Here is a 10,000-nt window from a genome sequence, read left to right as displayed (position 1 = left end):
AACAATAACAACAACAACAAAAACAACATGTTATTGTATACATTTATTTCTAAAATCCAAATAAGTAACATGCAGACATAATAATTTTACGACAGTTAAAGAAGGGGTTGAAAAAAAGATTATCTATGGAGTGAGATATTGAAATCGGTGCGGTAGGCTAGATCCACGCATACAAAACCACTAGGCGAGACGACATACGGGTTCCAGTAATGTGTATCTCAAAAACATGTTACAACTGAGTGCCGAGTCGAAAGAGCTGTACTGTAATACACACGTATCCGAAAAAAAATAAAATGATAAATGAGAGAGAGAGAGAGAGAGAGAGAGAGAGAGAGAGAGAGAAAGAAAGAGAGAGAGAGAGAGAGAGAGAGAGAGAGAGAGAGAGAGAGAGAGAGAGAGAGAGAGAGAATGTATGTGTGTGTGTGTGTCACAAAACAAATACCCTGGTTGAAACAAACTCGGAGAAAATGATGTGCTGAAAATTGAATTTAGGTATAGATAGTTCGAAGATGACGTCACTCATGTCTTTGTTTTTGTTTTTTTTGCCATCCGCGTTTATGAGTAATGCTCACTGAACTGTATTAACCTGACTATAAATAGTATGCAGATGACGTCACTCAGGCCTTTGTTATTGTTTTTGCCATCCGCGTTTGTGAGTTGTTCTCACTAAACTGTATTAACCAGACTATAAAAGTTCATGGTTACACAGAGTTTGTGTGTTGGTCCGTTATACTTCCGGATGGCAATGTTGTGAACTCCTTGGCCAAGCGCATTCTATCTATAAACGTTCATGGATACACACAGATTTGTATGTTGGTCCTTTATACTTCCGGATGGCAATGTTATGAGCTTCTTAGCCAAGCACATACTATCTATATACAGGGTATATTAAGCCATAATTCTAAAATTATTCAAAATTGGAATTTTTATTTAAAGAGAATCGCCAGTGTACGATATATTATGCTGGATATTGATATCACGAAATTATTAAAGTATCTTCTCTTATACTTAGTAGAGTAGATTATTGTAACGCTCTTGTGTCTGGTTGCCCCATGCAAGTATTCTATCGATAGACTGAAGAAGATACAAAATAAGGCATCCAGACTTGTTACTCTTAAAAACTCGAGAGAGAGAGAGAGAGAGAGAGAGAGAGAGAGAGAGAGAGAGAGAGAGAGAGAGAGAGAGAGTGAGGGAGAGAGGGAGAGGGAGAGAGAGAGGGAGAGGGAGAGAGAGAGAGAGAGAAAGAGAGAGAGAGAGAGAGAGAGAGAGAGAGAGCACATTACTTCTACCTAACATGACTTTCACTGGCTCCTTGTTCACTACAGAATAGAGTACAGAATTCTTTTATACGCCTATAAATGTTTTACTAATGTAGGTCCTTCCTACTTACTTATTGAAGTCTATACACCTATTCGTGTTTTAAGATCACCAGAATCTATTTCAATGAAAGAAGTAAACTGCATTAATTTTTTTTTTTAAACCAAAAAGCTTTTAACTGTACAGCTCCACGTCTGTGGAACTCTCAGTTTTAGAACAAAATCTGCTCCTAGTGTTCTAACATTGGAGCACCTTAAAACTGAATTATTTTACAGGGCATTTTATGATTGATGTTTTAAAAAAATATTTATATACATATACGTGGGCCTGTGTGTGTGTGTGTGTGTGTGTGTGTGTGTGTGTGTGTGTGTGTGTGATTGAGTTAATGTAAAGCGCTGCAGAGCACTTTTAAATGGATACTTAGGGGCTGAAGAGATACATATATGTTATTAAATTATTATTATTATTATTATATTATTATTATTATTATTATTATTATATTATTATTATTATTATTATTATTATTATTATTATTCAAAGGTCTGTTGGCCTAAATAACGCTTTTACATGATATGGTGTGATATATGATACGATATGATATAATATGATATGATATGATATGAAATATGATATGATATGATATGATACGATACGATATGATATGATATGATATGATATGATATGATATGATATGATATGATATGATATGATGTGATGTGGTGTGGTTTGATGTGATACGATACGATACGATACGATACGATATGATATGAAATATGATATGATATGATATGATATGATATGATATGATATGATATGATATGATATGATACGATATGATACGATACGATACGATACGATATGATATGATATGATACGATACGATATGATATGATATGATATGATATGATATGATATGATATGATATGATACGATATGATATGATATGATATGAAATATGATAGTCAGTGTTGCCAGTAAAATTCTCCCATAAAGTCATAGGGTTAAACTTAAAACTTTTTTTCTTCTTCTCCTTTCTAACTCCTCTTCCATCATTCTATTCAAAATAATCCAACACACAATATGAAAGCTATCATTGCGTGGATCATAAAGTGTAAACCGTATACAAAGTCAATTCAATACATCTGACGAAATCTAAAATCGCACGACGGACGGAACACTTTGCTGTAATGACACAGACAGGAAATGTGACTAGCAGGTCAATGGTCTCAGTTGGAAACCCCCCCCCCCCCCCCCCCCCCCCCCCCGCCACATTGGAGAAATTCTAAGGATTAAACCTTATGTGTTGGAAGTAGTGCGGTTGTAGCGTAGTCGAGGTGTTCTTATTTGCAGGTCTGGTGATAGAACACAATTAGAGGCTTGATTTAATATCGTAATGTAATGTACAATATTTTGCGTTATTTTGAGAGTATTTCCATTACAACAATGAGCCCCATAACAATTTGGGTCATTAGACCTGCTAAATACGTCTGGTGTAGCGATCTGATGTTGGGCTCATTACACTACAAGAAATATTACGACAGATCCATCGACAAGGCCGCTCGACGGTATGTCTTTTAACTCTCTCCTTACCAGCCATTTTTAGAATTTCCCCCGAAAATTCACGCCCACCCAACACAAAATATAGACTTTTCTTACTCAAACATAAAAGTAACACGTGCATTCTATACAGATGTTGTTCAGCAAAATAATGTCTACAACACAGTGTTTAGTATTTATAGCTGTAATCAAAGCATTTCTTTACATTTTGTGACGTACAAGGGAAATCAGAATGAGAAAATTGTCGGTTGCATTGTAACGAATGTGACGATATTCCTATGGGTAGTAAGGAGAGGGTTTAATAAATGCATTTTGTACTCGATTCGTACTAACCACCAAGCAGTTATTGGGTAGTTAAGGGGAAAAGAACATTTTGATAGAATGAAGACCTTATTAAGTGGTATCAATCAATCATAAGTCTTAAGTGGTATCAATCAATCATAAGTCGCCAATTGCGGCTACAGAACTAGGGATAAGCCCCCGCTGATATGGGCGACTAGGTTCAGAAGTTCTTTCTTTCTTCTGTGATTCTTTTCATAGGCTTCTGAGAAATGATAGTAGCTCGTTTCGGCAGCAGGCTACCTCTCGGAAAAAAAATTATTTTTGTCATGCATTTCAACCCACGCACGGGAAAACCTGGTGTGATCGAGAGGCGTGGACTAATTATTTTTTTTCGAAAAACCAACGTCCAATCAATTGTGCAGCATGTCAATTCCAAAATCAAGACACGTAAGCCCTGTTGACGAAACTCGGAAGTTACAGAAACGAAAAACCTTCTCGGTTATCGTCTTAAGAAACATTATAAAAACAAAACAAGAAACAATAACATTTATATATCATCAATGAGACAAAATATAACCGGAAAGAAATTTCGATTCCGTCCTATCCCCACGAGTGTAGGTGCACTTTGTATAGACAGGAAGATATATATTGTAATCATCATTACACACACACACACACACACACACACATATATATATATATATATATATATATATATATATATATATATATATATATATATATATATATATATATATATATATATATATATATATATAAAACAAAAGCAAGACAAACAAAAACAAACTAAAAAAAAAAAATTAAAAAAAAAAAAAAAAAAAAAAAAAAAAAAAACAAAAGAGAGAGAAGAAAAAACAAACTCGACTACACATTAAAGGTTGGATGAATCATCAAACCTTGTCCCATTGATAACATTATTACGACACATTCTGTCATACACCGACAAAAACAAAACAAAAAAACAAACAACTTTTTGGCCACAATATTTGTTAACCTCAAATATCGACCGATTGAAACGGAACGGTAGCCAATTGGTCAAAAAGCCACGAAGCTTCATTCACATCAAAGAGGCGTATCTCATTCAAATCAGTGGTCAGTGGTCAGGCTTGAGACTTTTTGACAGGTTGGGAGTCATTCTAACCGATCCATGTTCAAAATGACGGTTTTCTAGATAATTCTATTTATGTCAACATAAAAAGTGTTTTGAAAGAGTGCGGCAATACTGCTGTAGTCTGGAAAAAAAAAACATCCCAACAAAACAAACAACAACAACAAACAGCAACGAAAAAAAAACCCCAACAAAACAACAAACAAACAAACAAACAAAAACAAATAAAAAAAAAACCAAACAAATCCCAACACATTTCAAACAAGTTGGCCAGAAATGTCGTCCAACAAACTTCGATCAATTAAAATGAATGAATGAATGAATGAATGAATGAATGAATGAATGAATGAATGAATGAATGAATGAATGAATGAATTTATATAGCGCCTAGATTCACAATGTGCTCAGAGGCGCTTTACAATGCAAATAAAACACAACAATAAATTGATAATTTAAGCATAAAAAATCTATCATATTGGAATAGCATTATAAATGAGCCTCCCATTGTCAAAAAAACAAACAAACAAATAAACAACAAACAAACAAAACAACTGTCAAACCTGGGACTTCCTTGAAGTCCCGAATTTCAGAATTTTTAACACGATAAGTAGATAAGAGTCATTGTCATCCTTGAAGTTCCAGGCTTGAGAGTTTGTTTTATAATTTTTTTTTTTGTCAACAAGATGGAAGTTCATTTTAATCGATCAATATTCGAAGTTTCATGACCAACATTGTGTACAAGTAAAAGTTTTGTTTCTTTCAGAGTACGGCAAGACCACTCTTGTCGCTTTATCATTGACTTATGAAGCATCGAGTGGATTGACTTGTAAGACAGCTTGTGTTGATTTTGTCACCAACAACGTTCTCACGGCGGATGTTCCAAGTGTTTTTTTTTATAACTAAAACAAGAAGGATGTAATATTAATAATGATAATAATAATAATAAATAATAATAATAATAATAATAATAATAATAATAATATAATAATAATAATAATAATAATAATAATAATAATGCTGAAAACTTATATTGCACTATTTCTCCGAGACACCAGACTCTAAGCGCTTAAATTACAAATTACTTTGGCTGACACATACTCATTCACACAAGATGTAATCTGCAAAAAATTGCCGACTAGAATAACCAAAGAAAAATCATATGAGAAAAGTCTTTACTACAAAGGACTATAAACCGACGTGAACATATTAGCAGGTCTGATAACCGGACGCAATTATGGGCTTGTGTTAACATTGTTGAAATGGAGAATATATGTTGCGTCGGTTTGATAGTATTTCCACAACATTACAACAACGTGACCGTAACAATTTGGGTTATCAGACCTACAAATAAGGACACGTCAGACTGACGAAACAAATCTGTCGACATTTTAGACATTATGGAAAGACAAAAAGGTTAATTTCATTGAAAAAAAACCAACAAAACAAACTCAAACCAGTAAAAAAAATAAAACAACAAACAAACAAACAAACAAACAAACAAACAAACAATACGACTGGTAAGTTCCTTATTATTCCATATTCGATAGAACGACCATGCACTGTTAGTGGGAAACCATGAAATATTTTATGTAATAATAATAATAATAATAATAATAATAATAATAATAATAATAATAATAATAATAATAATAACAATAATAATAATAATAATAATAATAATAACAATAATAATAATAATAATAATAATAATAATAATAATAATAATAATAATAATAATAATAATAATAATAATAATAATAATAATACAATAATAATAACAATAATAATAATAATATATAATAACAATAAATAATAATAATAATAATAATAACAATAATAATAATAATAATAATAATAATAATAATAATAATAATAATAATAATAACAATAATAATAATAATAATAATAATAACAATAATAATAATAATAATAATAATAATAATAATAATAATAATAATAATAATAATAATAATAATAATAATAATAATAACAAAAACAACAATAATATAATAATTATCATTATCAATATAATCTTTATTAATGTCAAACGACTTGTACATATATACAGGCCTGACATCCGAAAGTTATTATGGGCCTAATTTAACACAGTTGTAATGGACAATATCTTGCGTTATATTTTTTATATTTCCATAACAACAATTAGCCCATCACAAATTGGGTTATCAGACCTGCATAATATGCTCCGTGAGATAAATCGGTTTGTTCGTACCTGAGTGGATATTTGTTGTTGAAATTCTACGTGACGTGTCTGATTTTGTCTGTGTGTGGAAACCTTTTTATTCTCTTTAAAAAAAAAAAAAAAGGGGGGGGGGGGGGGAATAATAATAATAATAATATGTGTTTTACTGGACGGTGACTGTGACAGTGATACGTGATACGGAGTGGGTCAAGTCAGACAGCCAATGAATGTGCTGGTATGTGGTATGTACTATATATCCGTAGTAATTAATACTGCTGTACTTTGGCAAAACAACTTATTTTTCATTTTGGCCAGAAAATTGTACTTTCAATATCGATCAATTCAAATGAAACTGAACTTGCTAAGAAGGCTCAAACCTTACTACCCGCTATAAAGTCTCGGGTTTGAGACAAATTTACAAGTCTGGGGGGGGGGGGGGGGGGGGGGGGCTCATATTAATACATTGATAAAAGAGGAGACAATATGAGGACAACTCCTCTGGCCAATTAAAAAAAAAAGTGTTTTGTAACAGTAAGGCAGAATAGTGGTCTAGTCCTGGCTGGTCAACCATGTGGAAAATGAAGGATAAAAGAGGAAAAGAAAGAAGCAGGAGGAGGAGGAAGAGGCATCAGTTCATGTACTTTTTCTTCTCCTTCTTCTTACTTTTTTATTTTGTTTTTGGCAGAACCATATTATTATGTATGTAGATAGAAGTCATGGAAGAAGAAGAAAATAAATAGATAAGATATAGATCAGGGGATTTACTGTGTACGATCAATTTTCGTCGCATCGGTGCACTCTGGAATGTGACAAACACAAAAAAGGGGAGATAACTCTAGGATTGACCATTCACAACAATAATATGTTACAGGATATCTGGAGACTTTTATCTATGATAATATTATTATTAATCAAATGTTTTGATAGGGACTGGACTGAGGGGCGAGTGGAATATTGAGAGACCGGTATATTTACACAAATAAATACACATGCAAACAGAAACACACACACACACACACACACACACACACACACACACACACACACAATTACAGAAAGATAGATAGATATTTTGTGTGTGTGTGTGTGTGTGAGAGAGAGAGAGAGAGAGAGAGAGAGAGAGAGAGAGAGAGAGAGAGAGAGAGAGAGAGAGAGAGAGAGAGAGAGGCCAAGAGTTTAAAAAGGTGACAAGGTAAAGGACAATAGGACACCTACCAAACAGAAAGACAATTCGAATAACAGTATAGAAACAAAAAAAAAAAAATAAACAAGGTATGTAACATTTGTTTCAATTTCCTTTCTTTTTTAAGAACGAGGGGGGGGGGGGGGGGGGGGGGGGGAACCCCATCAATGGATCATTCCACTCAAAATAAATGACCAGATAAAAATTAGCATTGCATCAATGTCCCCCCCCCCCTCCCTCCCAGCCTCTGTGTCCACAGAACAGTGAAAGGTTAGTTGGGACTAAATATTAGATATAGCCAAAATTACTTTGTGACAGAACATCACCATGTCAGAAAGGTGGGGAATATGTTTACTGTGGCAGAAACAAACCGGAATGATCTCCAGCATTGGTTAAAGGTGTGTATGTGTGTGTGTGTGTGTGTGATTAAAATGGAAACTTGACCTTTTACTTCTATATGGCGCAATATCCACTAAACGAACTCAAAGCGCTTAACAATGGGTCTCTAGCCAACAGCATGTAGGAAAAGCAATATCCAATAAACGAACTCAAAGCGCTTAACAATGGGTCCCTAGCCAACAGCATGTAGGACAAAACAGGATACCTGTAAACCGATATTGCAAATTTTTCTTACAGAGACAATGTGGTTAACGGCCGGGTACTCATTTGACACATGAGTATGGTGAGAGAAAGCAAGTAAAGAGCCTTTTCCAAGGACAGAGCCATGTGCCGCTCAGTGTGGGATTTGAACCCAAGACTTCCCAATCTGAAGACGTGTGTCATGCCATTAGACAACATAGCCACACAAAGGTGAAGAATCTGATTACTGTCACAAAAATTGGGATAAAGTCAAACAGCAGGTCTTAAATATCATATCATTTTGCTTTGATTTTGATATGAAAAATATCATGTCCCAAATACAATGTCAATAAGTCAAATTAAAGTACTTTCAGTGAGAGCCTGTGAAATGAAAGTGCTTGATGTACAAGTACAACACTTTCTTATGACTACTAGTCAGAACAACTAATAAACGTAGTAAAAAAACAAAGAAAGGTTTTGTTGAATAAATATATCATACTGAACTGGTATGACTGGATATGTGTCATAATATAATATTATGCCGAAGTCTGATGATGATGATGATGATGATAATAATAATAATAATAATAATAATAATAATAATAATAATAATAATAATAATAATAATAATAATAATAATAATAAGAAGAAGAAGAAGAAGACAAAAATTAACACAGCAAGAGGCATTTAAAACGAGGGCTTCAAATTGAGTATGTTTTAAAAAAAAAATTTCTTGCTTTGTCTGCACCGAATCATACAAAATTGTTCAGATCTTTATTTTACACCAGTGCCTGCTCCCTAATTTCTTAATTTGATATTTAAAAAAAAAAAAAAAAATGGAGCTACTCAAATGTCTTCATCATCATCCTCTCATGTTCATTTTATGTGTTGTGTGATACAAGCGAGGGTTCACAACGTAAGACGTATAATACCCATGTGAAGAATTTAGGAATCAAAATTGTCCAAACTATCAGGAACCTCTGTGATGTTATGGTAGCGAGTCTGACCGATAGAAGGTCTGAGGTTTGATCCCTAGTCGAGATGGGATGGTTTTATAATTATATTTTTCGCACTTGCTTTGTCTGGCAACGTTTTATACACACTTGTTCAAAACACGGAATGGGAGAGAGTGGTAAGCTTTCGTCTTTATTGAGAAAAATTAAAAATAACTGATCATGAAATCAGTAAGGACAACAATTTGAAAATCAAAATCGAATGTCACAACATGCCATGCCTTGAATTGTTTTATTTTCCTTAACCTATGAGATAAAAACAAAATACAGAAATGCAACAAAACTAGAATAAATGGACCAAATAAGGCCAGCAATGTGGAGAGAATGTTTTAAAGAAAATAGTGGGGAGGGGGGGGGGGGGGAGAGAGGAGAGAGAGAAGAGAGAGAGGAGAGAGAGAGAGAGGAGAGGAGAGAGAGAGGAGAGAGAGAGAGAGTGAGAGAGAGAGAGAGAGAGAGAGAGAGAGAGAGAGAGAGAGAGAGAGAGAAGGGGTGGAAATTTTACAATATTCATTCCAGTAAAATCTAATGGACAGTTTAGTTCCAGTCTTGACGTAGTATTGAGTATCATGGTTATCTTTCAATCATGGGATGAGTGAGGTGAGAGTGTGCTAGACTAGACTTTCACTGATATTGCTTGGGTTGAATTTACATTACATAAATACATACACGGTTTGATTCTAAAACTAGAAATACATTGGGGGAAAAACAACAGGAGGCTCAACAGGTGTTGAGTTATATTT

The 10,000-nt window shown here is 33.7% G+C and overlaps 1 protein-coding gene across 1 annotated transcript in view; it reads right to left on the bottom strand.

Moving 5' to 3' along the window:
- LOC144969066 (paxillin-like) overlaps positions 1 to 10,000 on the bottom strand; it is a 108,551-nt gene that overhangs the window by 97,980 nt on the left and 571 nt on the right. The gene's annotated exons all lie outside the window — the stretch shown is intronic.

Source organism: Berghia stephanieae, chromosome 3 (assembly GCF_034508935.2).
Source record: "Berghia stephanieae isolate SIO BIC M18660-M18661 chromosome 3, UCSD_Bste_1.3, whole genome shotgun sequence".
Taxonomy (NCBI): Eukaryota; Metazoa; Mollusca; class Gastropoda; order Nudibranchia; family Aeolidiidae; genus Berghia; species Berghia stephanieae.
This window is presented reverse-complemented; position numbering and strand designations above follow the sequence as displayed.